This window comes from Stenella coeruleoalba (assembly GCF_951394435.1).
Source record: "Stenella coeruleoalba genome assembly, chromosome: 10".
NCBI lineage: Eukaryota > Metazoa > Chordata > Mammalia > Artiodactyla > Delphinidae > Stenella > Stenella coeruleoalba.
This window is the reverse complement of record NC_137156.1, coordinates 74,961,507-74,989,170: the sequence shown is the minus strand read 5'-3', so window position 1 is coordinate 74,989,170 and position 27,664 is coordinate 74,961,507. Positions and strand designations below refer to the sequence as shown.

The following is a 27,664-nucleotide window of genomic DNA, read 5'->3' as shown; positions in this document are numbered from 1 at the left end:
ATTTAACTGATTAAAGTGGGTGACAGGGCCAGCTCAAATTTATGGAGCGTGAGCTATACTAGGACACAAATGCTGGCAGACATGACTCATTAGAAGACACTAAAGTAATAGTCTATTACACTGAATCCTTTGACACCTAATGATTTATCACATTCCCCATAGCCCATCTAACTCATGCAAAAGACACACCTCCTAATCCCTGAGAATCACCCGAATCTCATCCATTACAGCACCAGATTCAGACTTGAAGTCCAAGATATTGTCATTTAAATGAGCTACAGTTCTGAATGAGGCTCCTCAAGTGCAGCTCTCGATCTGAAGATGTATGAACTAAAGAGGCAAGTTTTTAACTCCCTGCACACACGTCCAATATATAATGGTAAGGCAAGGTCAGAAACACTAAATGAGATACTCTCATTCAAAAGAGGGACAATAAAAGCACATAACAGTCAGTGGTCCATAATAATTCTGAAATCCAGTGGGGCACATATCACAGGTTCCTTGATCAGGATCCAGTTCTGTCATAACCTATGATGACTGTCCATGTCTCCTAGCTTTAAGCTCTGAGTTGTGGCTATTCTCTTTGACTCATCTTTCCCTTTCCATAAAATATGGTCCATACTTACAGCTGAGTAACTTTCTCAACCTGCAACATAAGTTAGGGGCCTAAAGGCCTCTTTTAATTCTCAGCTCTTTCTGTTAACTTTTAGTCCAAATTGATATAATTCCTATAAAAAGTCTGTGTAATTTGTAGCTATCTAATTATAACTCAATTCATTAGAAAAGAGAAATGTCCATGCAAATCCTCTCTACTTTAGAACTGTGAATCAGAGTGTTATGACAAGACCCTTAAGATTTTTAGAAATTTATTGTCTAGCTGAGAGGGTCTACAAGTCATGCTCTTAAAATTACTAGAAGTCTCTTTATTCTAGATAAGAAAGGATCTATGAAGCACTGCCTTTCATCTGTCTAATGTCTTAACAAAGGACTTTACAGAGTTTTGACCACAAAGCAACATTCCATAGGCAGTGTTCTATACTCTATATTTGCCCTGACACTGTCTCTTATTTTGAGATAATTTTCCTGGCTAAGAATGTTAGAATGAGAAATAGTTTTATCTTCTGACTTAGCAAGTTCTGGGTTAGAAATACTTCCTCTAACTCTGTTTAAAAATGAAGTAGTTCCGGGGCTTCCCTGGTGGCGCAGTGGTTCAGAGTCCGCCTGCCGATGCAGGGGACACGGGTTCGTGCCCCGGTCTGGGAAGATCCCACATGCCGCGGAGCGGCGGGGCCCGTGAGCCATGGCCGCTGAGCCTGCGCGTCCGGAGCCTTGTGCTCCACAACGGGAGAGGCCACAGCAGTGAGAGGCCCACGTACTGCAAAAAAAAAAAAAAAAAAAAAAAAAAAAAAAAATGTAGTTCCTTCTTCAGTTCCTCTCTCTCTAACTGTACCTTATTATATGTAGATGAAAGGATCAGTTGGTGCTTTCAATATCTGGAAATATTCTTAGCTAGGTATGTAAGTTAGTTAGGTACATTTTCTTTTTCTTTTCTTTTCTTTTTTTTGGCCACACCACGCAGCTTATGATCTTAGTTCCCCGACCAGGGATCGAACCTGGGCCCTCAGCAGTGAAAGCACAGAGTCCTAACCACTGGACCACTAGGAAATTTCCTAGGTACATTTCCTATTTTTCAAGTTACTACAGGTATAGTCTAATCAACTGTCCCATTAAATGTATAATATGGGCCCCCTTTTATGAAGCTTCCAGGAGCAGCTTCCTTTCTTCTTTTCAAGTCTCCACTGACAGTCTCCCAAGACGCTTCTAGCTTTGCCCATTGTCAGGTTCCAAGAAGTCTCTCAGAAGAAGTTCCAAGAGAACAAACCCCAATGAGCAAGAATATTTTCTTGAAATAAAGATGGAAATCTATATCCAAAAAGACACACCATAACTCAGGAAAAATATGTAAAGAGATATCCTGAAAAACTTCAAAGATATATAGAAAGAATTCTATAGATATATAGGCTAAAAAGTAGTAGCCCATGTACAAAGGGGAAATAGTAGACTTGCTTCAGATATCTCATGGTAACATTAGATGATAGAAGGCAACAGAGCAATGTGTGCAAAATTCTGAGGAAAGTTTATACACAGCCAAGACTACAGTAAGTACAAGGTTAAAGACAGAAACTCATTAGCCTTAAGGACTCAGAGAACACCCCTATGAGTCTTTCTGAGGGGGAAAAAAGATTGATGATACATCTAGCCAAATAAAAGATAGCTTAAAATGAAGTACTCAAAAATGAATATGTTGTGATAAAATACCAGTGAGAATTAAATCCAGTTCAACATAGAATTAAGACACATCAACATCATGAACTATGCAGAAAGCCAATGTTATACATCTTAACAATGTGTAAATAAAAATATAAAACAGTTAGTGGAGGGCTTCCCTGGTGGCGCAGTGGTTGACAGTCCACCAGCCGATGCAGGGGACACGGGTTCGTGCCCTGTCCGGGAAGATCTCGCATGCCGCGGAGCAGCTGGGCCCGTGAGCCACGGCCGCTGAGCCTGCGTGTCTGGAGCCTGTGCTCCGCAACGGGAGAGGCCACAACAGTGAGAGGCCCGCGTACCGCAAAAAAAAAAAAAAAAAAAAAAAAAGCTTAGTGGAGAAGCAAGTTGGAACAAAGTAAAATGTATTCTTAGCGTCCTCATTTTTCACACTAGAGAGTCTATAAATGCTGACTAAGTTTGATACTAAAAACTAATTACCTCAAACTTTCCACATTTTAAAAATTGAGTATTACTAGAAATTATAGCTCTTCTTACCTGAAGTTATACAACAGCATTAGATGACTTTTCTGAGGTTAAATTCAAGTAATTAAAATTTTGTTAAAATTAAACATAGAGGACTCTGGCCATTACAGAATAACAAGGACCACATTTAACCTCCTATGATAATCAGCTAGAAAACTGGACAATATATAGGAAATAATCATTTGCAGACATTGGAAAATAGGCAACACAGATTGGGATCCCTGAGAGAGGGGAAACAAACAAGGTGATCCCTACAATTGTTAGGGTTTTCTGCCTGAAGCAATTTTAAGACCATGAGCAGGTAAGGGATAACCAAACACAGGTTGATGGCTTTGCTGAAACACACATCAGAGATTGAGGAGGATGAAATGGCTGGAAACTGTGGGTGGAGCTCCAGAAAGAATGAAGTTACACAATAAAAGGGCTCTAGAAATCTGCATAAACGTTACCTTGAGTCTTTGCTAAGTGCAAAGTTGTGCAAGAATAGAGTGAAACTCCACAAGACACAACGATGAATGACTGAGCTGTGAAGGCAGAACAACTGCCAGACCTCACATAGGATTGGTAGGTGTTCTAGCTTCAATGTGCCAGAGTAGGGAGTCCACAGTGATCACCTGGGCAATTCCATGGACACCCAGAGGAGTCATGATTTAGTAATAGGGCTGATCTATGCCTAGAGTTAAGTCTACTATACACTAATCCTCACAAAGCTTAAAATGAGCACTCAGTGAGCTCAAACTGATAGAAAAATACATGTTTTTCAATACAAAGTTCAAAATTCTTTAAAAGAAGACAACATAGTCCAGACATTCAACTATATAATATTCACAATGTGCAGCACCCAACCAAAAATGACTAGTATAAGAATCAGAAGAATGTGACCCATAACCAGGAGAAAACTAAGTCGATAGAAACAAACATGGAAATGACAGAGGTTATGGAACTCACAGACAAGGATAAGTTAAAAGTTAAACAGTTACTATAGCAATATACTCATATTTTATAGAAAACATAACTATAATGAGGAGAGAAATCAAACATATAAAGAGTCAAAGGAACTTTTAGAGATAAAAAGTACAATATCTGAAATAAAAATTTTATTAGATTTGACCTTGCAGAAGAAAATACAGTTAATCTTGAAAACATAACAATACAGTACGAAGTAAATGAAGCTCCTTTTAGTAGTTAACCCCCCGTTACTATAATAATATTTTATAACATAAATTAAAACTTTCTTTATTAAAATTACTTGTTAAAATTACTGCTGTGTTTTCTATTTCCTGGCTGGATTCTGACTGGTACAGCAAGGCTGCTGAATACAAAGTCAGTACACAAACATCAATTGTTTCTAAATACAGACAATGAACAATTGGAAACTGGAAATTTAAAAACAATATATAATAAAAAATTGAAATCATAAAGTGCTAGAACAACTGGGTATTAGTATGGGAAAAATGAAACTTTGTCATTAACTTACACCAGACATAAAAATTACTCAAATTGGATCATAGACTTAATAGTAAAAGCTAAAATGATAATCCTTTCAGGAGAAAACATAGGAGGAAATCTTCACACAAACAGGGTGTACACAAAGATTTTCTTTTAAAGGAGATAAAAGGCAATAAAGCAAAAAATCTAGAAAATTGAACTTTATAAAAATTAAAAACTTTTGCTATTCTAAAGTCAAGATTTTAAAATGAGAAAGGCAGCCACAGACAGGGAGAAAATACTTGCAATGCATATACATATGATTAATACATTTGACAAGGGACTAGTATCCTGAATTTATAGAATATCTTCCTTTACCACTCAATAGTGTTAAGATAAATAAACCAATTTTAAAAATGAATAAAATATTTGAAAATACATTTCAAGGAAGAAGGTATATGGATGACCAATAAGCACTTGAAAAGCTCAGTATCTTCGTGTATATATAAAGATAAAAGAAATAACATGTAGAAATACTAGGACAAAACAGGATCATATTCTACATGTCAATTCTAACTTTTTTACTGTAATAATCATGGAGCAGCACAGAGAAGTGCATTATATATATATATATATATATATATATATATATATATATATATATATGGTATATAGTATATATATTTAGCAACAAAATGAACCCATGTGTAACCACTGCCCAGAGGAAGACTAGCAGATCACCAGCACCCCAAATACCAGAAGTCCCCACTGTATCCATAGCAATCACAGTCTTCTCATGTCTCATCCATTTTAATTCACTCCCTATGTCAATCTTAACTACTATGATTATTTCCCTGATTTATTTTATGAATTAACCTTCTATGCTAGCGAACCTAAACAATATCATCTAATTTTGCCTGCTTTTTGGACCTTACATAATGGACTCATATTGTAGGTATACTTATTTTTCTTGCTTCTTTTTTCTTTTTTGCTTAATATTATGTGTGTAAAGATTAATTCAGATCATTCCCCATGACTATGATTTGTTTATTTTCTTTTAGTATGGTATTCCATTGTATAAGCATATCACAACTTCTTTATTGACCCTACCATTGATGAATATTTGAGTTGTTGCCTATTTCTGGCTCTTACAAATGAGCTCTTATAAACATTCTCATATATGTATCCTGCTATATATATGCATGAATTTCTTTAGGAAGTATTCCTAGGAATGGAATTTCTGAATCATAAGAATATGTATATTTTTTAACTTTGTTACAGAATGCCAAACTATTTTTCTGATGTGGTTGCACTAATTTACATTCTCAACATCAGTGTATAAGAGTTCCAGTTGCTCCATATCCCCTCTAACACCTTATATTATCGGGCTCTTCCATTGTAGCCAATCTGATTTCATTTCCCTGATTGCTAACTAAAAAGCTGGGCACCTCTTTATGTTTAGCAGCCATGTTGATATTCTCTTTTGGGAAGCCTTTTTAAAGTGCCCATATTTGTATTAGGATGCCTGTCGTTTTCTTGTTGGTTATTTCTGAGTGGTGGAAAATTGAATAATTTGTTTTTTTACTTCCTTTTTGGCTATTGTATTAACTATTTAAATAATAAAATAATAAAAAATTTAAAATAATAGAAACACATACAAACTTGCTTTAGTCTACATGGTATTTCATTGTATAGACATATCTTAAACTATTTAACCAATCTTCTAATGATGGAAATAAAGATTATTTCCAATTAAAAAGTATTATAAACAACAATGCAATAAACAGTCTTGCACAAACACAGTGTTGGAGGAGAGTTGGAGGAGAGGGGCAATGGGTGTTGAATGGTGGGGAGCATGGCATTGATGAGAACCCAGAACAAATTGTTTTCTTCTTCCCTACCATGAACATGCTTTCCTGAAAGTCATGTCTGTATGCTGGCTCAGGTACATGAGGGAACAGGTAAGAAAGGAGCAAGACAAAAGAAGAAAAAAGATGATCAAAGATTGAAGGGAGTCTGGTTTTGTTTCCATTTTTTTAAATTACAGAAATGTTCAAACAGAGATATTGAAAGATCGTAAGGAATACACACAGAGCAATCACTAAGCCCAACAATTGTTAACTTCTTGCAATATTTGCTTCATATTTGCCTTTTTATCAGAGCCATTTTAAATTAAGCAGCAGGCATCCTGACACTTCACCCTTCAGTGTTTCCACCTATATCTCCTACAAATAAAGACTTTCTCCTATATACTCTCCTCATACAAACAATACAGCATTATCGCCAAGAAAAACAAACCATAATCTAGTGGTATATATTACCCAGACCATAGTTTTTGAGCAGAACAAATTGTTCATGAATTAGGTGGGAGTGGGGATGAAGGGAAGAAGGCTTAAAAGAAGAGGAGTATCTTTGTTCCCTCACCTCTCCCCACCTCTAACCACAATCTAGAGGCACGGGATGTAAGCAGCTATTAAGATCCAGGTTTTTATTCCTATTTTTTAAAGATTTTTTTCTGAGAAGCAAAGAAATATACACTCGTTATAGAAAATGCAGACAGTGCAGTGAAAAGCTATCCACAAAACCATCCCTTTTTCTTTTTAAGAATCTCACAGAGACTGAGGCAAACAAGTGAACGTTCGTGGGAAAAACCTTGTCCTCGGCCTAAATCCTACTGGTGTTTGGTTCTTCCCCTTGCTTTTCTGTAGGTGGAGTCACTGGGCATGGCTGGATCCCACCCCAGACTCAGCAACATTTTAGTCCTGTAGTTTGTAACCTGGAAATCTGCCTACCTGCTAGAAGAAATTTGGAATGAAGGCTCTGTGTCCAGCTGCCAAAGCCAGACCTTATTATATACACTTCACAACTCTGCCTACTTAAAAAACATTCTTTTTCCGCCCACAGATGAAAGCTCCAGATGAACTGTCTTGCCGGCTTCTCCCCACTGGAATATTCAGAGAGCTCTCAGACCTCTCCAGGAAGGAGAAACACAACTTCCTGGTAGGAACACAGTGCTGAAGACTGAAGTTAGAGCTTGAAACAAACAACTTTCAGATCACTCAGAGTCAGGCAGCCGGCATGTGCCAGGACTTGCTCAGCAGCTGGTGTCCAAGGGCGCAGCCTTCCTTCTCTTTCTGGCATGTGGGAGGATTTGCCAGCTAGTTAGACCACAGCTAGGGTTTCAAAGGGTAACTCTAGACTTTTCCACAGGGAGGAAAAACGCCACTCCTCCTTACCACTTCTCCATCATCTCCATCATCGTGAGTCAGAGTTCTCACCTCTCCAACTCCCGCCCTTTCCCCTCCCCACCTCGCTATCTAACAGCCACCTGCTCTTCGCTCATTACCAGTTCTGCGCAACTGGCCTCAGAGTACAGAGCCAGGAAAGCAACGCCTTCTTGCAAACGCTCCTTCAGGTCTAGAGTCCTTCCAGTCCCCACGATGTTTTCTAACTTTTTCTCTAAAGTGAAACTCAGAACACTGAGGGGTAAAAATGCCCGTCTCTGAAGAACAGTCCCCTTTCTTGCCCTGGGACTCCCCCAGGGTGGGCTGTGGTCCAGATCTTCTCTACGTAAGTAACCTGTTGCTGCTTTCGTTAACTGGTTTCTAGAACACTGCTTCACTTTTGCATACATCTGGTGTCTTCCAGGATACTGGTTCCAGCCTCAATTGTAATGTCTGCAGTTTGGACTTTAGCATGATGACCTAAATCCTAGTAATAGCAATTACAGTCACAACGATGTTAATAACAGCCTTTTCTATGTGTAAGTCGAAAGTTTTCAATGGCACTCTGGTACTGGAGCCAGACAGATGAGTGAAAGTGGAGATGATGTTAGTGTAAAAAGGCTGTAATTTTTAGCTGGCAATACAACTTGTTTGTACTGTATATATATATATATATATATATATATATATATATATATGTAAAATTGTAAATAATTTAGACCAAAATTAATCTGACCTCCTCACCCCTCCCTCACCATTAGTGGGAATAGTGGCACGGGCTGGGGGAGTGAAGAGTGAAAACTTAATATGCAATCTTGCTTAAAACTGAATCTAATCTAAAAATTAAACAATATCTTTAGTTCAATCTCTCTTCCTAAAAATGCCCAGACTCTCAGAGGCTCCTCTCCCCTGTCTCTCTCCCTAAGTAGGTATGCAGGTATCTTGCACACTAGATACCTAGATGTGAGTTTTACAGGATATCAGGAGGTACATGAAACTCAGGGCTTGGGGCACTGGGTACAACATACCCAGATGAATTCTGGGTCCATCCAAGATAACATCCTTGTCCAAATGCCTCAGTGGCATGGACAGTACCCCCACTTCCGTCAGTTAAGGCCTTATTTATGTGACATAACTGCCTTCTTCCCTCCCTGAAGCCAAGAGTGAGGAAATTTATAACACCCTGTTTCTGTTGCTCTTTTTCTTTATTTACCCCTTTATCTTTCTACAATTTGCCAGGCAAGAAAAGGGATGGGCTATTGGCCTTTTACTACCCCTACCTCCTCATACCCTAGAGCCAGCCTAGCTACCTGAGTAGCAGGTTATACCTGCTCTGCAGAATGCGACAACACTATAAACTGGATCCTCCATGCTTACCCCCATCCTCAATACTCCAAAAGAAGCCATAAAAATTTTAAATATTATTGCAAGGAAATTATCCAACTTGCAGTTGCCTTGCTGTCTAATTTGCCCTTGTATCTCAGAATCTAAGGATTATCTTCTTTTTTGTCTCTGATTTTTTTCCTTGACAAATCCTAATCTTCCTCTCCATTCCCACACTCCACCCCAAGAAGATGCCAGCCTGGGGCCAATGAGAGCAAAGATCAGATTCTCAGAAAGACAGAAGAAAAAAGCACAGCAACAGTTTCTAATAAGTAACTCCTTTATATCAAGCAACCCTTTCACTGAGTTACACTGAGGTTTAAATAAGATATTGCATGTAAATTGCTTAGGAAAAACACTTAGTCAATGGATATGCAATAAAATATAGTTATTGTTATTTGTCACTCATTGTGCCATCTAACCACTGAAATGTGTGAGGCAGTTTGACCAGGTGGTATTCTCCATTTTACAAATTAGAAACATGAGGCTCAAAGGCACTGCTATTTTCTGTAGGTCAAATGAAAACTAAGCAGTGGGGACAAATTAGGGTTCAGAGTTTGTGACCTCTTCTCCTGTACTCAGTTCTAATCTTCCTTTCTTAATCAAGTTGCACCTCTTATATGTAACTTTCTAGAACTCTTAGACCAAAGGTCAGCAAGCTTTTTCTGTTAAGGGTCAGATAATAAATATTTCAGGTATTGCAAGCCCAAAGGACTCTGTCACAAATATTCACCTCTGCTACTGTAGCACAAAAGCAGCCACGGGAAGTACATGGACAAATTGCTGTGGCTGTGTTCCAATAAAACTTTATTTACAAAAACAAGCAGTGGGCCAGATTTCACCCAAGGGCTATAGATGGCTGACCTCTACTTCAAATCAATACCAAGTGCTTGGTACATAGTGAGGGATCCAAAATGAGTTCAGAAAGATAAATGAATAAAACAATGATTTGTCCTACTTTGAATTCTTTTAGCCCTACAAGGTTCTACTATCTAATCTAATAGTAAGTTTCATGTTCTTGTATTATTCAATATAATTTCATATGTCCCTTCTTTTTCCATGTATAAAATAATATTGAATATGCATCTTGTTACTTTCCAGTCAGATAGGCCTGGAATTAAGACCTAACTTTTCCATTTGGGCAAGTTAATTTACCTTGAACTTCTGTTACCTCATTTGCAAAATGGGGATAAGGATGCTTATTTAACAGTAGTCTGAGGTTCAGAAATTATGTAGGCACAGTGCCAAGTGAATGGTAGATAGGGATTAGACTACAGTCCTGCAGACAGGGACTTCTTTTATCCAAGCTTTCCTATTTTTAGTCTTCCTCATCACTTTTTAAGTGGATGGGAATTGGGAAGGGTGGTGATTCCGGTCTGGCATGTGAGGGAAGGAGGCTACAGACTGGGAGGCAGGCCACGTGCTGAGGTGGCTTGGATGCTGCTTCCTCTTTCTAGCTGTGGCTAACTTCTGAGGTTTTGCAGAAAGCCAGGAAAAGGTCCCCACTCTCGGCTTGAGCTCATTGCTCAAAGCAGCTGTTCCAGGAGCTATCCATAGTAACATGTTCAAGACCTACATTTGAAATGCACTGTTGAAGATCTTAACACTTCACTGTCCAGGTTAAACTCTTCAATTGACATACATGAGAAAGCTTCACACTTTCTTCATGGTGAAGAAAAACCTGAAGTGGGGATATGACCAGTCAAAGAAGGAAGAAGTCCCCACAGTAGTTGAAAGACCAGGAAGATCCTGGGGGTTGGAAGACATGAATAAACAATCCTAGCACTGCTTCTCACTTGCTGTTTGACCTAGAGCAAGACGAACCCATCCATTCCTCTGGACCTCAATATTTTCCAAATCTCAGTAATTTATTTCCCATCTTCATAATTCTTATCATGTCCATGTATCCCCATACTATTACTTTTTCTATACTTCAACTAAATCAACTAATTTATTTTAGCCTTATCCTTCATAATAATACCTATTATATAATATCATGGATACACTAATTATATTTTTCCTATTGCACATTATAATAAATACACACATATCTATTGAAATATCAATTGTAACTATCATAATAAAAATGTTCTCTTTTCCCAATCTTTCCCTTCACAGTCTAGACAGGTTTTCCTTTTCAAGGAAAACCTGCTTTTTACCCAAGCGAGACTGGTTTTTTTTTTTTTAATATTTATTTATATTTTTGGCTGCTTTGGGTCTTAGTTGCAGCACACAGGATCTTTCGTTGTGCAGGGGCTTCTCTGTCTAGTTGCGGTGTGCGGGCTCCAGGGCACATGGGCTCTGAAGTTGCAGCTCGCGGGCTCTCTAGTTGTGGTGTGTGGGCTAAGTTGCCCCGCGGCATGTGGGAGCTCAGTTGCCCCACGGCATGTGGGAGATTAGTTCCCCGACCAGGGATTGAACTGGTGTCCCCTGCATTGCAAGATGGATTCTTAACTACTGGACCACCAGGGAAGTCCCAAGACTTGCTCTTGAACAAGAGAGAGGCCCTGCCCCTTCTGCCCCCAAAATTCCTTGATGAAGAACCTGGCCTCTGAAGAGGGGTCATGGAGCGGCAACCAGATTTATCTTGAGGGAACTGAACTACATGTTTCTATAAGAGATGGACTGTGCCAAAATACCATACAATGGAATTAACATCACTATTTTTGTATTTAGTAGGTCAATGCTATCTTATTTGAGTGTAGGTCACATAAACAAATGCATCTATTACACCAATTTTATTTTCCTCCCAGAGTGGTCATTTTTGGGATTTAGTGACCATGTGTACATTTTATTTCTACATAAAACCATTTGTGTGAGTTAGAAACACCTGCGTAAGTAGTATTCTCTCTTTTTTTTTTTTTATGGGTAGTAGTATTCTCTCTTAAAATTAGTCTCATTAGTTTTAGTTTTCCAGGATTAATATACCCACAGGCCACACAAAGCTAATTTAAGTAGCATATTTTCATTCTCTTATGCAGCTGATTGATTTTCTATCACTTTCTCCAATTAGGAACTTGAAGCTTTTATCTTAGAATCATTATTCAAATCATAACATTTATTAAAAGGGTTGGGAAATTTTTGCCTTTTGTTTATTCATCATAAGTAATGGTGGAAATGGACAACTTAAATAAAGGAAATTGTTCCACTTTTTCAGTTTTGGTTTTTGCAAACTTTCAACTATATCCTAACATGGAAAAGAAACTAAAGAATATTAAGACCGGTCCCTATAATTCAGTTAGGAAACATATATACATTTAGCTGAAGCCAAGTAAGTATTGCTCAGGTTAATACTACTAACTTCCTGTAGAATAAGGCAATCAGTCATGGTGAATTAAAATTGTAGACCATCAACTGCAGTGGTCCAGTTGGTTAACAGCCACTACTAATTTTCAGTTAATAAGACTGAAGTGTGGTCCAGTGCAAAAGACTGAGCAGGTAGCTGCAGGCTGCTTAAGCATTTCACCTGAACCAGGTGAGCTCTTTGTAGGTGTCCAGAGCTTGCGACTTTTGAGCTCTCGTGTAAAGTGCATGCCAGTGTGAGATGCAGTGCAGATACTGGGGAGCTGGAGAGAACACCATCTGTCTTAGGGGCATCCCTTTGCAACCTGAAGTACTGACCACCAGGTAGGGCTCTGGGACAAGAGCAGCAGAAAGCACTTCTCACTCACTGGGAGGTCTAAGGTCTCCAAGGGCTGGGTTTGCTTTGTTAGGGTTGTTTTTCTTTGAGTTGTTCTTGTTGGCTGTCTTAATGAAGTGGGTAGGAGAAGACTGAAAAGCCAGGATGTTAAGCTGGGGATGCAAAATATTATTATTATTCCTAAATAGCATCCCTTTCATTAGACTCAGCTCACTCTGCTGGGATGCAGTTAGGAGTCAAACTTGAGTTTGAGTCTGCCACTTACTAGCTGAGTGAACTTGTAAAAGTTATTTACTCTTTCTGAAACTCAATTTGCTCATGTGGAAAATTATGATAATGGTATCAACCATCCCTTAAAGCTGCTATGGAAAGTAAATGCAATAATGCACATAAAGTGCTTAACACAGTGCCTGGCATGATGCAAGGATTCTGAATGGGGTAGCTATCGTGTTATGTTGTTTTCCACATATGCACAGGCCACCATCCTGACCTGGGATGGTACATTCCCATGCTTTCTCCTAATTTGTCTGGACCTTCTCAGAAACCACATCTCCCATTTGGCCCAGAATGCTCATAAAAGCCTGCCGATCTTGTTATTACACACCTTTACGTTTTCCCCTACCAACCTCTGTTATCCCTATTCATGGGGCCAACAGTGTGCTTATTTATACATTTCACCAGCATCGCTGAGCATCTGGATGGGCCAGACATTGGGATAAACCAGAGGCGAGCAAAGCAGACAGGACCCTTAATCTTTGAAAGTTACCGTCCAGCAGGAGCCACAGAACAGTCAACAGCAATAACAACTGACACAAGAAATACCAGTTGCCATGGGAACACATAGTAGGGCCATCTATCCTCATCTTGGGTGGTATGGGTGGGGAGTCAGGGGAACCTAGCTTTGCTTTCTTCCACAGCAAAGTCTTGTACCCCAAATCCAGCCAGCTATCACCAAAGTACAAGTCTCTGGTTACCAAAGGGGCCAGGGAGCAAATGGACGATATGCCAGTAACAGGGTATTACATGTATAGTTGGCAGCACCCACTCAGATACAAATCACAGGGTCTTAATATGGTTGTGTACGAAAAGCCGATCTATGGGCAAATACATTCTCGATTTTACAACTCAAACTCAAGTACTCATGGAAATGCCCTGGGTGACAGTGTGATTTCTAGTACATCATTTAAAAAATTTTTTAGACTTTTAAGCCAGCATTTCTGCAAATAACATGAGATAGAAACATTTTTTTGTCAGTCAGTATCCCCATACCACTTGCTGAACGATCAACTCATCTCTTGCCCATTCGTTTCAAATGCCAACTTTCTCATATGCAAAGTTTCCTTTTATTTATGAGTATATTTCCAGGTTCTCTGTCTTGATCCATTTGTCAATGCCATACTCTTCCAATTGCTATAGTTCTATAATGTTTTGATACATAGTAGGGCAAGGGCTGTCTTTGTTCTCTAAATTTTTCTTGGATGTTTGAAATCCATATTAAATGTCTTTACAAAGAAGCTGAGTCTGAAAATCTACTGGTTTACATATCTCAATGTCAAACTCTAATTTGTGGCCTATGCACTGCTTTTCATTATCTATTATGTCCAACACTGTCATGTCATCTCAGATTCTCTTTGTTTATACAATGAAAACAGGGTAGTAGAAATACTATGGCTTGAGTAACTGCAGGATCTAGATTTGAAACTAGGCCCTGCCATTTGCCAGCTGTATGACCTGGGGGACAGCATTTACTCTTCCTAAACCTCAGTTTCTACATTTATAACACGGAGATAAGAACAACCGGTCTCATAAGGTATTGTGAGGATTCTATAGGAGAAAGCAATAAAGATTTTATCAAAGCTCCTGTGCCACACTCACAGAGATACTAGAAGCTATGGATGTGAAAAATAGGCTGTGATTTTTTTAAATGCTACATAGTGTTCAGTATCATTATTGGAGAAATTGGCTTGAATATTTCACAGCTGAATAAAAGCTTGTCCTGGAATTGGGAGTCTATATATCCTTTGGTTTTCAGGCAATGGAAATTTTGATGGCCTCATCTTATGCTGTGGCTTCTACTTTTAAGATGTTTGAGTGGTAAGCCACATGTCCAAATCTTTGGCTTTTAGCCACAAGCCACAAAGGAAACTCCAAATTTCAATAAGTGTATCTGCCAAACTCAAATGGGCTGTGGTTCTACCTGGGGTGTCTTGTGAGACTGAGGCAACACACAATGCAACACGTGGACAGGATAAACCAAAGGGGCCAGTGTCTGCATCCCAAGAAAATTACCTTATGAAATGATTATCAGGAAACCAATCATCTTGGCCTGTAAATAACTCCATGTACAGTAACGTGGTTGTCACTTCATATTTGCTACTTCTCAACTGGAAGAAAAGGAAAATGGAAAAGTGTGAGATAAGTCCATAAGTATCTCTTAAGAGACTACTGCAAATTTAATTAACTGAGCAATTGAGTCAGACTTCTTTAAATTTAGATCTGAAATACGAGGGGTTCCTTCAGAGCTTTATTCTTGTTGGAATGGGGCCGTGCTGGCAGGAGGAGAAAAAACAAAACAACATAAAATTTTCCACTAAATTTTAGCTCAGTAATGTTTCATCATTAAGAAAGGATTAAAAGGAAGAATTGTTTTGTCCCTTATAATCACTAGAGTACACTAGAAAAACTGTACCCCAGTTGGTCTATATTTCTCCGAGAAATAGGACAGGGCCCAGTAAACAATTTCACTACATTAAATAAACATCATGATTCCTACTAAGTGTAAAGCACTAGGCATTGTAGGAAATAAAATGGTGCCTAAGAGGTGGCCCCTAGCGTCCAAGATCATGCAGGTGTATGTGGATCACAAGGTCCACGTGGCTGAGTCCCCATGGTAGAGGCAAGGGTCCCATGGGGAGGAGAGGACAGAGGATGGGGAGAGGATCTTCAATCATCAGGCTGCATTACAGAGGTGGTAGGAACACTGAATCAAAGGGGTCCTCACACAAGATGCACCCTTCTGCCACCTCCTGCTCTACACAGAAGCAGGTGGGGCCAGCCATGCCCACTGACAGACAGTGGGTTGGGGAGGTCTGTCTTCCCTTCTCCATCAGGCAGCAGGTTGGGTATGTGGACTTGGAGTTGGCTCTGCAGGTCCAGGTCATCTCCCCTGCCTCCCTTCCTTCCTGCCTCCTTCCTCTCCTTTATACTTCCCTTCCTCCTTCTCTTTCTTGCTCTTTTCCTTCCTTTTTCCCCCCTTCCATCCCTACTTTCCTATTCTCCTTCCTTCCCCCCAGTCTTCCCTTCCTCCTTCCCTTTCTACCTTCTTTCCTTCCTCATCCCTCTCTCCCTTTCTTCCTCCCTTCTTGTTCTCTCTTGCTCTGAGGTCCAAATACCCGCTCACTCTCTGTGTCTGTCTGGCTTTCTCTTCAACATATCCAACAAACATACCGTGCAATAAACATGCCACACAATAAAAACCATTCTCAATACTTCTATCTGGGGAAGTGGGCATAGGTGGTCTAATTAGATTTTTGCCTATACTGTCTTTTCAATACAGCTTTCACTGCAGTCTTGTCCTGAGGGGGGAGGGATTTTCAAGGAACTGCATTAAATACAGCGATGCAGTACTTTGTTTCCCCCATAGCTAGCTAGCTGTGTTTGTCTGCTCCTTTGCGGGGGGAAGGCTAAAGGAGGTGGGGAGGGGCACCAAACCCCTGTCAGGAGAATTTCACACAGGCTGATACGACATGCGAGCATGTCTTAGAGGAGCTGAGATTTGAGCCAGGCTTTGGATACAGCACAAACAATTTTCTATTTGGGGAAGAGCAGACCTGAAGTTAACCCAAGGAAGGCTCATCTCTTCACTCCATCTCTGCCCTCCTGGAGCAGCCAGACCTTTAAATCTAGGTCATCTTGAATTAATCCCTGTGCTGCTTGAAATCATCCTGTAAGTTCCTCATCTTTGAGCCCTGTACTAATGTCAGGTTAGAGGACTCAGAAGCAGTGTCAGGAACACATTTATTCCCAGAGGATTTGGGCCAATACTGCCACAGTGATACTAGAAATTATGACAAAATCTGACTGTCTCACAAAGAGGCACCTATCATCTCTTTGTGAAATCTATTGTCGGGAAATTTATAAGTTGAATATTTTGAGCATCCACTTTAAGCATCTTTGTGATATCTGTGTCAGTCTGGTACCTCTAGGAAATGGTATATTTCTTTAGGAGTTATGATCATAGTTTGGGACAGCTGGCAAGAAGTGTGACTGCCAGCTTGTTGATAGCACTGAGCAGCTGAGATTGTGCTCATCAAGGAGGAGGCGAGCACATCCAGTGTTCTAAGTGTGTGCTGGGCACTGGGTGCCTCACGTGTCATCCTTACAAAGTCCCTGTGAGTTAGGCACAATTGGTATTCTCCCTTGACAGGCCAGGAATCAGGGGACAGAGAGGGGAAGTACTTTGTGCCTTAGAGCACTCAGTCAACTGGAGTAAGGCAGAACGTCTGGTCCATGAGGACAGAGATCTTTGGTTTTTTTCCCCTGCTATATCCCAAGCTTCTGCACAGTGCCTGGCACATAGTAAATGTTCAGTAAATACTTTATGAATGAGGGAAGACTGCAATATAAACCCAGCAGTCTGGCTCTAGACTCTGTGCCCTTGGTATGGAACGGGGTCAGAATATGCCATCCCCAGATATGCCACTTTGGCATAAGAGTTATTTTGAACTGAAAGTGATTGAGAAACAGCAGATGCAAGAAAAGCTCTCTGCCCTCCCCCTTTCTGTCTAAACACAGGGTATAAATGTCCTTTTGTGAAGGTGAGTCCACTCCCCTCTCCCACACCCGGAAGAGGAGACAACTTTTATTACTGGAGGCAGCATTTACTTGATTCTGCGTAAACAAATATTACTGAAATCTTACCTTCCATTAGTTTCTCCCATATATTTACTTTCCCATAACTTACTGTCCCTAGAAGCCCAAACTCTTCTCCTTCATCTTGTCACCTCTCCACAAATTTATGGCTCTTTGTTAAAATAGTATATAAGCTCTTAGGCCCAACTGTTTCTCTGGGTTTTCATGTCTTTTTCTATGAGACCCTTACATATACACACAAAATGTTAACATCAAATACAAATTATATAAATTTTATCCTGTTCATCTACTTTTGTCAGTTGAATTTACATGGCCCTGATATTGAACCTAAGAGGGTTTTCCTTCCCGTAGGACACGATGTCATTTCTCTCTTCTCTATCCTTCCTGTGTTTCCCTGACCAGTAGGTCTAGGATGGGGATTGAAAATATACACTTTTAACAAGATTCCTGGAGCTGCTGAGGCTGCTGGTCTGGAGACCACACTTTGAGAGCCCCTGCCCTAGGCCAAAAAATCCCTTTCAAGCTCTACAATTTTTTTTTTTTTTTTTTTTTTGTGGTACGCGGGCCTCTCACTGTTGTGGCCTCTCCCGTGGCGGAGCACAGGCTCCGGACGCACAGGCTCAGTGGCCATGGCTCACGGGCCCAGCCGCTCTGCGGCATGTGGGATCTTCCCGGACCGGGGCACGAACCCGTGTCCCCTGCATCGGCAGGTGGACTCTCAACCACTGCGCCACCAGGGAAGCCCAGCTCTACATTTTTATACAAACATCCTTTCCCTTTATCTACCAGAAGAGGGAAAGCTTATCCTGTTCACAATGCTGAGGGAAAGAAAGCATAAATGAAAATTTCCTTCTCCGTTTCAGCAGAAGCATACTCCGGAGCAGAAGGAGATATTGCCAGAGTAATAGAGAAGACCCATAATTTATAATTAGAGAACCTGGATTCAAGTCCTGGCTCTTAGTCAAGTCAGTTGACCTTTCTGCTCCTCATTCTGTAAAAAGGAGCATGTGGATAATCCCTGCCTTTTCTACATCCCCGGGCAGTTGCGAGAATTAAGGGGTAAAACAAGGAGAGCACTTTGTAGACTCTAAAGGACTGTAGAACCAGTACGTGTTATTATGTAGTCAGCTCATAAAATCATAATGTTGGTTTTGAAACTAGAATTAACTCTGGTGGGTGATGGGTGAGTTCAGAAAGAAGCGTGGGCTCTCTTTATATACCGTACAGCTAAAACAAAATGACACCGTGAGATGTTTCCACGTAGAACATGAAAATTAAAGCTATATGCTTCCAGATGAAATATACTTCATTATCACAGGCCAAACATAAAATAAATAGGGCAGAAATACAGCTACCCATCCCCATAAAGAACCGGGAGGAGATTTAGTGAACAATTCCTGAGTAACTTTAAATGCCTCTTCTATCTCTTTACTGCAGAGTCAAGAAGGGCAGAAAATTATGACATACTAATTATTATGATGGATGGGAAGCCAGTCCCTAACATTAGCTACACTGCTGAAGCAAAGAGGAGCTCCACAGCTCACATACTTCAATAGGCGAGACACTCTAGATGATAATGGGCAATACAGATTAACAACATTATGTTAAAACAGGATAATTATTCTTTTTCATTTCCTAGTTCCTTCCCATGAAACTGGTCCTGCCTTACATTTTTCTGTTTCTTGTTTCTAAGGTGCTGTGTATATCAGGCAGGCTCCTCTCCTGCTAATTAAAGGTGATGTCGTGCTTGCTTTTCCTGAGGTCACCAACAGCAGGGGGCCAGGGACAAAAGATTGATGAAACTACTGCAAGGGAACCGCCCCTTCCGAAAGCAAGATGAGGTCATGGGAGGATCAGGGATACAAAGCAAAAAAGCTCTGCAAAAATGAATTCTGCTTTTCTTTCTTTTTTTTAAAGTCCTTTTTGAGAATTTTAACAATGCATTCAGCAAGCTGGTGTGGATGAGCTTAGAATTAAGAGGTGGGCATTTTTTTTTTTACTTTGGAGATAAATTCCAGACAACATCACATAATTAAGCAGCCATTTAGCGATAAGGTCATAAATCCATTCACTCATTCATTCATTCATTTATTCATTCAGGTAGTCAGTCAGTTAGTCATAACCAGTATCTATTAAGCACCTGCCATGTGCCTGGCACTGAGGGACACCAGGGGACACAATAGTGTAGGGGACGATATAGACATGAGCCCTACTATTCCCAAGGGGGAGATAAAACAAAACCAGACAAATATGCAGAATGGCTACGACTTGTGTAAAGCGCCGTGCAGGAAAGAAACAAAGGGCTGAGACACAGGCTGACAGAGGGGGCTGCTTTAGGTAGAGCACTCACAGAAGTGGGGGATTAACCGACACGAGAAGGACCAAAATGAGCTATGAATTCAAAGGAGACGGATCTCAGCAAGGGAGAAGCATGTGCAAGGTACACAGGCACGGGGCAAGCTAACTTGAGGACCTGAGGTAGAAGAAGCTGACGCTGAGTGAGCAACAAGAGGAGCAGCGGCAGCTGCTGAGACACACGGGAACCAATTCTGCCAAGACCTTGTGGGGCCTTCCAGGAGCACGTGTGAGGTATGACACTTAGTCTACACATAACAGGAACACGTGGGAGGGTTTCGCCTGGGGAGTGATGTGACGTTTTCTCTGAGCTGTGCTGAACGGTGAAAGGGTATGCAGTGGAAGCGGAGAGCCACTAGGAGGCAGTAGTTCAAGTGAGAGATGGTGGTGGTGCTGGTGGTGAAAATGGAGGGAGCCAGGAAGACTGAAGGGAAATTTGGAGACGGGCTTGATGGGACGTGCTGATGGACCGGGTAGAGGTGGGCGTCAGAGGACCTGAAGCTCGCCGGCTTCACTGATGGCGTGGAGGGCAGCACCTTTTACTGAGCTTGGCTAGAAACAGATTTGTGGGAAAGAAAATCAAATTCCAGGGTGGACATCTCTCATTGCTTTTGGAGTTTGAAGGAATTGTCAGTGTTCTAACAGCATGTATACGTTCCCATAGCTCTTAGGCCGCACTGATTCCACACGAAATCGTATACTGGGAAGCTGGAAATGTAGTTCGTTGGCCGGTCCTAGGAGAGCATCCTACACTGACTTATGAGGTGCCTCCACCAGCAACTCGTGGCGGCCGCGGTTCATAAAGATGTTACCACAATGGCGGCAGAGTGGTTTCAGCCCAACAGACTGGCAAAAACAGGAGAAACGTACATGCTAAACACTGAGCCATGTTTCCACCGTAGAAACTGCATTAATGACCATTTCTAATACTGTATCTCATGTTATAATTTACGATGTATTTTAAGACAGTGCCTCTAAAACTTTCGTATGCATACAAATTACCTTGGCATTCTGTTAAAACAAAGATTCTGATTTAGTAGGTCCAGGGTGGGGCCTGAAATTTTGAGAGATGCTGAGGCCAACAATCTGAAATGACATTTGAACTAGCAGGACTATAATGTACCTTATCTTTTTGCTTCTACACAGTCTTTAGGAAAGTTTAATCATCTTTATTGTACAGAAGAAATAACTAACCCTTAGAGAGTTTTAAAATATATCTTGTCTAAACAAGGAACAGTCAATAGGGCCTAGAATGTAAACCACAGTTCACCAATACTAGTTACAATTAGAAAAATCTGTGAGACTATGCAGGTTTAATCCTTATTTAATAAAATTGTCATTTGGCAAACAGGTAAAAGAAAGAACTATTTAAAACAGAAGTGATCAATATGTTTGCATGAGGATCAATTCAGGAAAAACAACGTTTGAGACTATTTAACACAGATATCTTTGTGTGTGTATAATTTTATTCATTTTTTAATTGAGGTATAACTTACATACATTAAAGTGCATAAATCTGAAGTGTTCAGTTTTATTCATTTTGAACTGAGGCATAATTTATAGGCATTAAAATGCATGGATTTAACGTGTAACCACCACCCAGAACAAGATATAGAGCATTTCCATCATCCTAGAAAGTTCCATCATGTCCATTTCTAGTCAGTTCTTCGATTTTTATCAACAGTGATAAATTTTGTCTGTTCTTGAACTTCATATAACTGAAATCGTATAGTATGTACAGTCACCTGGTATCCACAGGTTGTACATTGGCCGATTCAACGAACCACAGATAACGTACAGTACTATTTTTATGATCTGTGGTTGACTGAATCTGCAGATGTGGAATCTGTGGATGGAGGACCAACTATGAGACTTTGAAAATCCACAGATTTTAGTACCCAGGGCTGGTCTTGGACCCAATCCCCCCTCAGATATCAAGGGATGACTGTACTTCTTTGTGCCAGCTTCTTTCACGCAATGTAATATTTTAAGGTTCATAACCTTAAAGTTTTTTTTAGGTTTTATCAAGAACTATCCCACCTCTCACTATACAATATCTACAGTTTTCTTTCACCATGATTTCATGATTCTCCCACAGTGAGAGGTTTCCCATTTCGGACTATAATTATAGAAATTACCCATCTAGCAACCACTGAGCATTTGATTGTAATAATAAAGTTTGGCCAAACTTTACTGTTGAGTAAAAGACACTTTTGAAACTAGTTTATTTTGTCTCTTGCTGACTGGCTTTGTGAGTTACTTAATTGCACATTCTGGATGTTCTCATACTGCCTCGTAACACTGAACCCTCTAAAACAAGAAATTTCCTCAAGCAAAAATGAACAGCAATAGCCCAACATCTTTAAGACAAAGAAGTATTATTCAGTATACTTACATTCAAACATGCAATTTTCCTCAGCCTGCTTTTTTTTTTTATTATTATTCTTGGCAGCAGGCCTAGCAGAGGTAGAAATTTTATTGAGCAACACACACACACACACACACACACACACACACACACACACACACAAAGCCAGAGTCAAAGATCCCAGCCTCCTGCCAGCTAACCTAGCTAACGGGTGCTCCTCTGTCAGCCATACCTGCCAATAGATAATGAAGCTCTTGATCAGCTTCTGACCACTGGGGCCCAAGTGGGATGGGTCATGCAGTTCAGTCCTCTCAGCAGCCTAGTTTCTGCATCTCTTGAGATGTGAGAGTTCCAGAAATTAGGTTGCTGACCATGCCTTTAAGGCTGAGAGCATTAAACTCTAATGCTCTAGTCAACACCTGCAACTTCTTTTCAGTAGAGCTGTCTAATCCATTACACACACACACACACACACACACACACACACACACACACACACACGCACTCACAGTATGAGTGCTTAGTATATGGACGGAGTGGGCAGAGCCATCTGCATTTTGTCCCTCCCATGCATCTGAAATAACCCTTGACTTCTGTTGTGCCGGCCGTCAGCATCCATGTCAGGGCCTATCACTTTGCAGACTGGGTTTGAGAGAAATTTTTGTTTCAGCAGGAGTTTGTTTGCATTTTACTTTTTATTTTTTGTCTCTGAGACTAGGTGGTAAAATCATATTTCTCTGTGTACCATGTAAGGTTGGGGATAAACTGCTGTAGGAGCTAGTTCTGTAATACTGAAGGGTTTTAGGGAGTAGCAAATGTTAAACTGTCTCTTTGTAATTAGAAGGCTTGCCCTGAGAGGCACAAAATGATATGCCCAAGAGGATAAACATTTTGTCCTGTTTGTCTTGGTATTCCCAACACCTAGCCCAGGGCTGGGCAGAGAGTGATGCTCAATAAATATTTGTGGAATCAAGGGCATTTTGTATGCCAAAAATAAAGTAAAATAACATAGATGTTTAACAGAAGTGATAAGGCAGACATTCCTTTCACTAACAAAGTACAGAATAATTATGGAAGCAGGAAGACAACAAAAACATACTTTGGAAAAAAATGTTTATATTAAGAAAATTTCTGTAAAGTGATCCTAATGCTTTGTAAGACCAAAAAAAAAACCTATAATTTTTATGCTTTTTACCCAGCTTCAAATTTAAGCATTCATAGCACATGATTTCATTGTAGATAATTACTGAGTGACAATCACATACAGATTTATTCAGTACCAGTTAATGGAAAATGGCTCCCATAGACATCCACTAATATATTAGAACCACATTTAGGTATTAGATTTTCAATCAAGAAATGATCACCCTTCTCATGAATACTGATGTTGATGGCACAAGTGTCAAAGATGTGAAGAAATACTATTTTGAATAGTAAGTTGCATTTCTCACTACAAAAAAGTGATAGTTTTGTCTGCCACATTTTGATTAACTTTGCTTGATTTGGTCCTACGTTTTCTTACACGGCCATTGCACCAACTGAGGCGGAGACATGGTGGAGAAGGGAGAAGAGGGAAGCACAATTCCTCCTTTCTGTTTCTCCAAAACACAAACAAGCCCTTACCTGCTTCCAGGCCCTTGCATTTGCTTTTCCCTATCCCTGAAATGTCCCATCCCCAGTACTTCATGGGACCAGCTCATTCTCATCTTTCAGGTTCTTGCTCTAGTGCTCTCTTCAGAGAGGCGCTCCCTGACCGCTTAGTCCACAGTGGCTGCCTTAGTGGCCCTCCACCTCATTGCATTCAGCTGTGCAGTTGTCTTGTCTATTATCTGTTGACTTGTTAACTATTTCCCTCATTCAAATGGAAGCTCTCTGAGGTCAGAAATTCTGTCTGTCTTATTCACCACTGCATCCTCAGCTCCCAGCCAAGTGCCAGCACATGGTCGGCACTCAATAAAAATCTGAAGAAGGAGGCTTCCCTGGTGGCGCAGTGGTTGGGAGTCCGCCTGCCGATGCAGGGGACGCGGGTTCGTGCCCCGGTCCGGGAGGATCCCACGTGCCGCAGAGCGGCTGGGCCCGTGAGCCATGGCGGCTGGGCCTGCGTGTCCGGAGCCTGTGCTCCGCAACGGGAGAGGCCACAACAGTGAGAGGCCCAAGTACCGCAAAAAAAAAATCTGAAGAAAGAATGAATAAATGTATGAATCCACCACTTTTGTTTATAAAACACTTTAACTGCACACAACTTGAAGAATCAGCATAAAGCTGTTTCTAAACCCAGCCTCCCAGAGCTTAGTGGAGACAGAAGGCAGTTAGTCGCAACCTTTCAGGTTCTTTGGCTATTTCTTGGCATTCCTGTGGTGCCAGGATAGTTATGGTAGAAAGCAGCTCAGATGACATGGGTTTGGCTCACATGAGAAACTTCGGTGGGAATCAAACAGCTGCTTCTCTGCTGTTTCTGACAGAGTTCACGTAAGTCACTATGTCATAATTTATAGTAACTTCTAAGAGTCTGTAGTCAACTCTGTGGACACCTCAGAGGTTGGAAAACCAGGAGACGTGCTACAAAATGTTAAGGTGAGGTGCCTGTGATATTAGTCTTTTATTCAAAGTGCCTAGATTATCTAAATGCATTCATACTAGGTTTTTTAAGTTACATTAATTCTCAGAGTAATTCATATTCATTATATAAAACTGAAAAAAAAAATCCCAAGCATCAAGATATCCAAAGAAGATCATCATCACATGTTCCAGTAGTGTAGTGTGACTCTGCAGTGAGATACCTAGATTCCAATACCTTTCTGGCCACTTACTGAATTTGTGACTAGGATAGATTGCAAACGGCCACAAATTTTTCCCATTCCTGTATGCAAGCCCCCTTGCAATGTGACTATGCCACTCTTGCAGTCAAGAGGTGGAATCTATTTCCCCACCCGTTGGCCCAACATGGCTTATTTCATTTAACCAGTGGGATGTTATCAAACATGACACCAGCAGAAACTCGAAAAATGCTTGGGTATTTGGTTTTGGCCACTCTTGTGACCGGGAACTCCTCCACCACCGTGTGAACAAGCCTGGGTTAGCTTCCTGGAGGATAAGTGACCACATGGGGCGAGGCCCAGCTGTCCCATTGTCCCAGTGAAGGCCCAGAGATGGGAGAGAGGCCATCCTTGACCATTCAGCCCTGGCCAGGTTACTGAGTCCAGAAGAATTGCAGTCAAGCCACAGAATTATGGCAAATAGTAAATGTTTGCTGTTTTAAAACACTTTATTTCATTAGTTAGCAGAAGCTAACTAATACAATAATTCTGTGCAAATTGCTTAATCTCTTTAAGTCTTAGCTTCCTAATCTGTAGAATAAAGATAATAATAGCACATTTCCCGTAGGCTTTGTTTCAAGTACTAAATGAGATAATGTGTAGAAAGGATTTAGTATCATTCCTCGCACATAGTTAAGTGCTGAATACATTTTTATTGTTTTCTTCCAAGCTTCTTAGAAACTCAAGAATGTGCGCTATGATTTTCTGTTCTGTTTTGTTGATATAATATTATGCTACTTAATATTTATCCACAACATAAAACCATTGCCTCATTGTTTATTAATTAGGTTGTGTCCAACTTTAAAATTTGTAACCTCATCAGGGTCTCACAGAAGCACCCTCTCTGCCATACTGAAATGGAAGAGGGCTCTTCCAGGGCATTTGGGAACTTCCATACAGCTTCTTCAAGGAGAAATAAGGAAAAGTCTTCCCATGGAGCAAACAGAAAAATTCTAGTTTATCGAATATAATAGTTTATTTTAAGCAATTGGGTTGAGGAAGGCAGGGAGATTCCCATGGCCTGAAAGTGATGCTCTGAGAAGACGTATGTTCTTTGTGGCAAAGAAGTCCCTTGTTGTTCCATATCACAAGTATTTGTTCTAAGACTAAGAAGCTCCTGTTCATGGCAACCCTGGAATGAAGGGGCTGTTTCCCAAATTACTGGAGACAGCTCTACAGATTGTTGGAAAGCTCCTTCCTGGGATGAGGTCTGTATCATCCCCCAGGCAGACTCTATACCTCTAGCAGCTGTCAGAACCCCTGAGAGATGCCTGCAGATCACTGTTGGTCAGTGGTGGTTCAGAGACTGAGTGGCTGGCATGAAAGGTCACAGCTACAGCATACCAGGTACACTAACTTCCTGTGGTGATTCTAATGACCCATGTTTTTAGAGGTCCTGTTGGAAGACCAGCTCCTCTGGTATAGGCTGCAGTCTTACAGACTCCCAGAAAGTGCATTTCAGCTCCACAACCTCATAAAAGAGCTTCCTGAGGTTTGAAGCTGCAGGAAACAACCAGCTGTTGTCCAGAAAAGAAGAAAAGGTGAGGATCCCCACAAGGAATGGACAACTGTGTGCTTCATGACAAAGACCGAAAGAGCTGGGGATTATTTCTGGTGTGTGTCTCTATCCATAGGATTAAAGACAACAGGGGGAGACCTCCAAGATGGCAGAGGAGTGAGACATGGAGATCGCCTTCCTCCTCACAAATACATCAGAGGTACATCTACACGTGGAACAACTCCTACAGAACACATACTGAACGCTGGCAGAAGACATCATACTTCCCAAAAGGCAAGAAACTCCCCACGTACCTGGGTAGGGCAAAAGAAAAAAGAATAAACAGAGACAAAAGGATAGAGACGGGACCTGCACCAGTGGGAGGGAGCTGTGAAGGAGGAAAGGTTTCCACACACTAGGAAGCCCCTTCGCGAGTGGAGACTGCGGGTGTTAGAGGGGGGAAGCTTCGGAGCCGCGGAGGAGAGCACAACAACAGGGGTGTGGGGGGCAAAGCGGAGAGATTCCCGCACAGAGGATCGGTGCCGACCGGCACTCACCAGCCCGAAAGGCTTGTCTTCTCACCCGCCGGGGCGGGCGGGGGCTGGGAACTGAGGCTCGGGTTTCGGAGGTCGGATCCCAGGGAGAGGACTGGGGTTTGCTGCGAGAACACAGCCTGAAGGGGGCTAGTGCACTACAGCTAGATGGGAGGGAGTCCAGGAAAATGTCTGGACCTGCCTAAGAGGCAAGAGACCGTTGTTTCCGGGTGCGCGAGGAGAGGGGATTCAGAGCACCACCTAAACGAGCTCCAGAGACTGGCGCCAGGCACGGCTATCATCGCAGACACCAGAGACGGGCATGAGATGCTAAGGCTGCTGCTGCAGCCACCAAGAAGCCTGTGTGCAAGCACAGGTCACTCTCCACACCTCCCCTCCCGGGAGCCTGTGCAGCCCGCCACTGCCAGGGTCCCGTGATCCAGGGACAACTTCCCCGGGAGAAAACACGGCGCGCCTCAGGCTGGTGCAATATCACGCTGGCCTCTGCTGCCACAGGCTCGCCCTGCACTCCGAACCCCTCCCTCCCCCCGGCCTGAGTGAGGCAGAGCCCCCGAATCAGCTGCTACTTTAACCCCGTCCTGTCTGAGCGAAGAACAGATGCCCTGAGGCGACTTACACGCAGAGGCGGGGCCAAATCCAAAGCTGAATCCCAGGAGCTGTGCAAACAAAGAAGATAAAGGGAAATCTCTCCCAGCAGCCTCAGGGGCAGCGGATT

At 41.4% G+C, this 27,664-nt stretch overlaps 1 long non-coding RNA gene across 1 annotated transcript in view; it reads right to left on the bottom strand.

Annotated features, from left to right (window-relative positions):
- The window catches only part of LOC307193136, a 290,470-nt gene that overhangs the window by 44,621 nt on the left and 218,185 nt on the right, over nucleotides 1–27,664 (bottom strand). Inside the window, exon 3 of the long non-coding RNA XR_013830229.1 lies at nucleotides 14,776–14,870. This is a non-coding gene — a long non-coding RNA (uncharacterized lncRNA). The remainder of the gene's footprint in view (nucleotides 1–14,775; nucleotides 14,871–27,664) is intronic.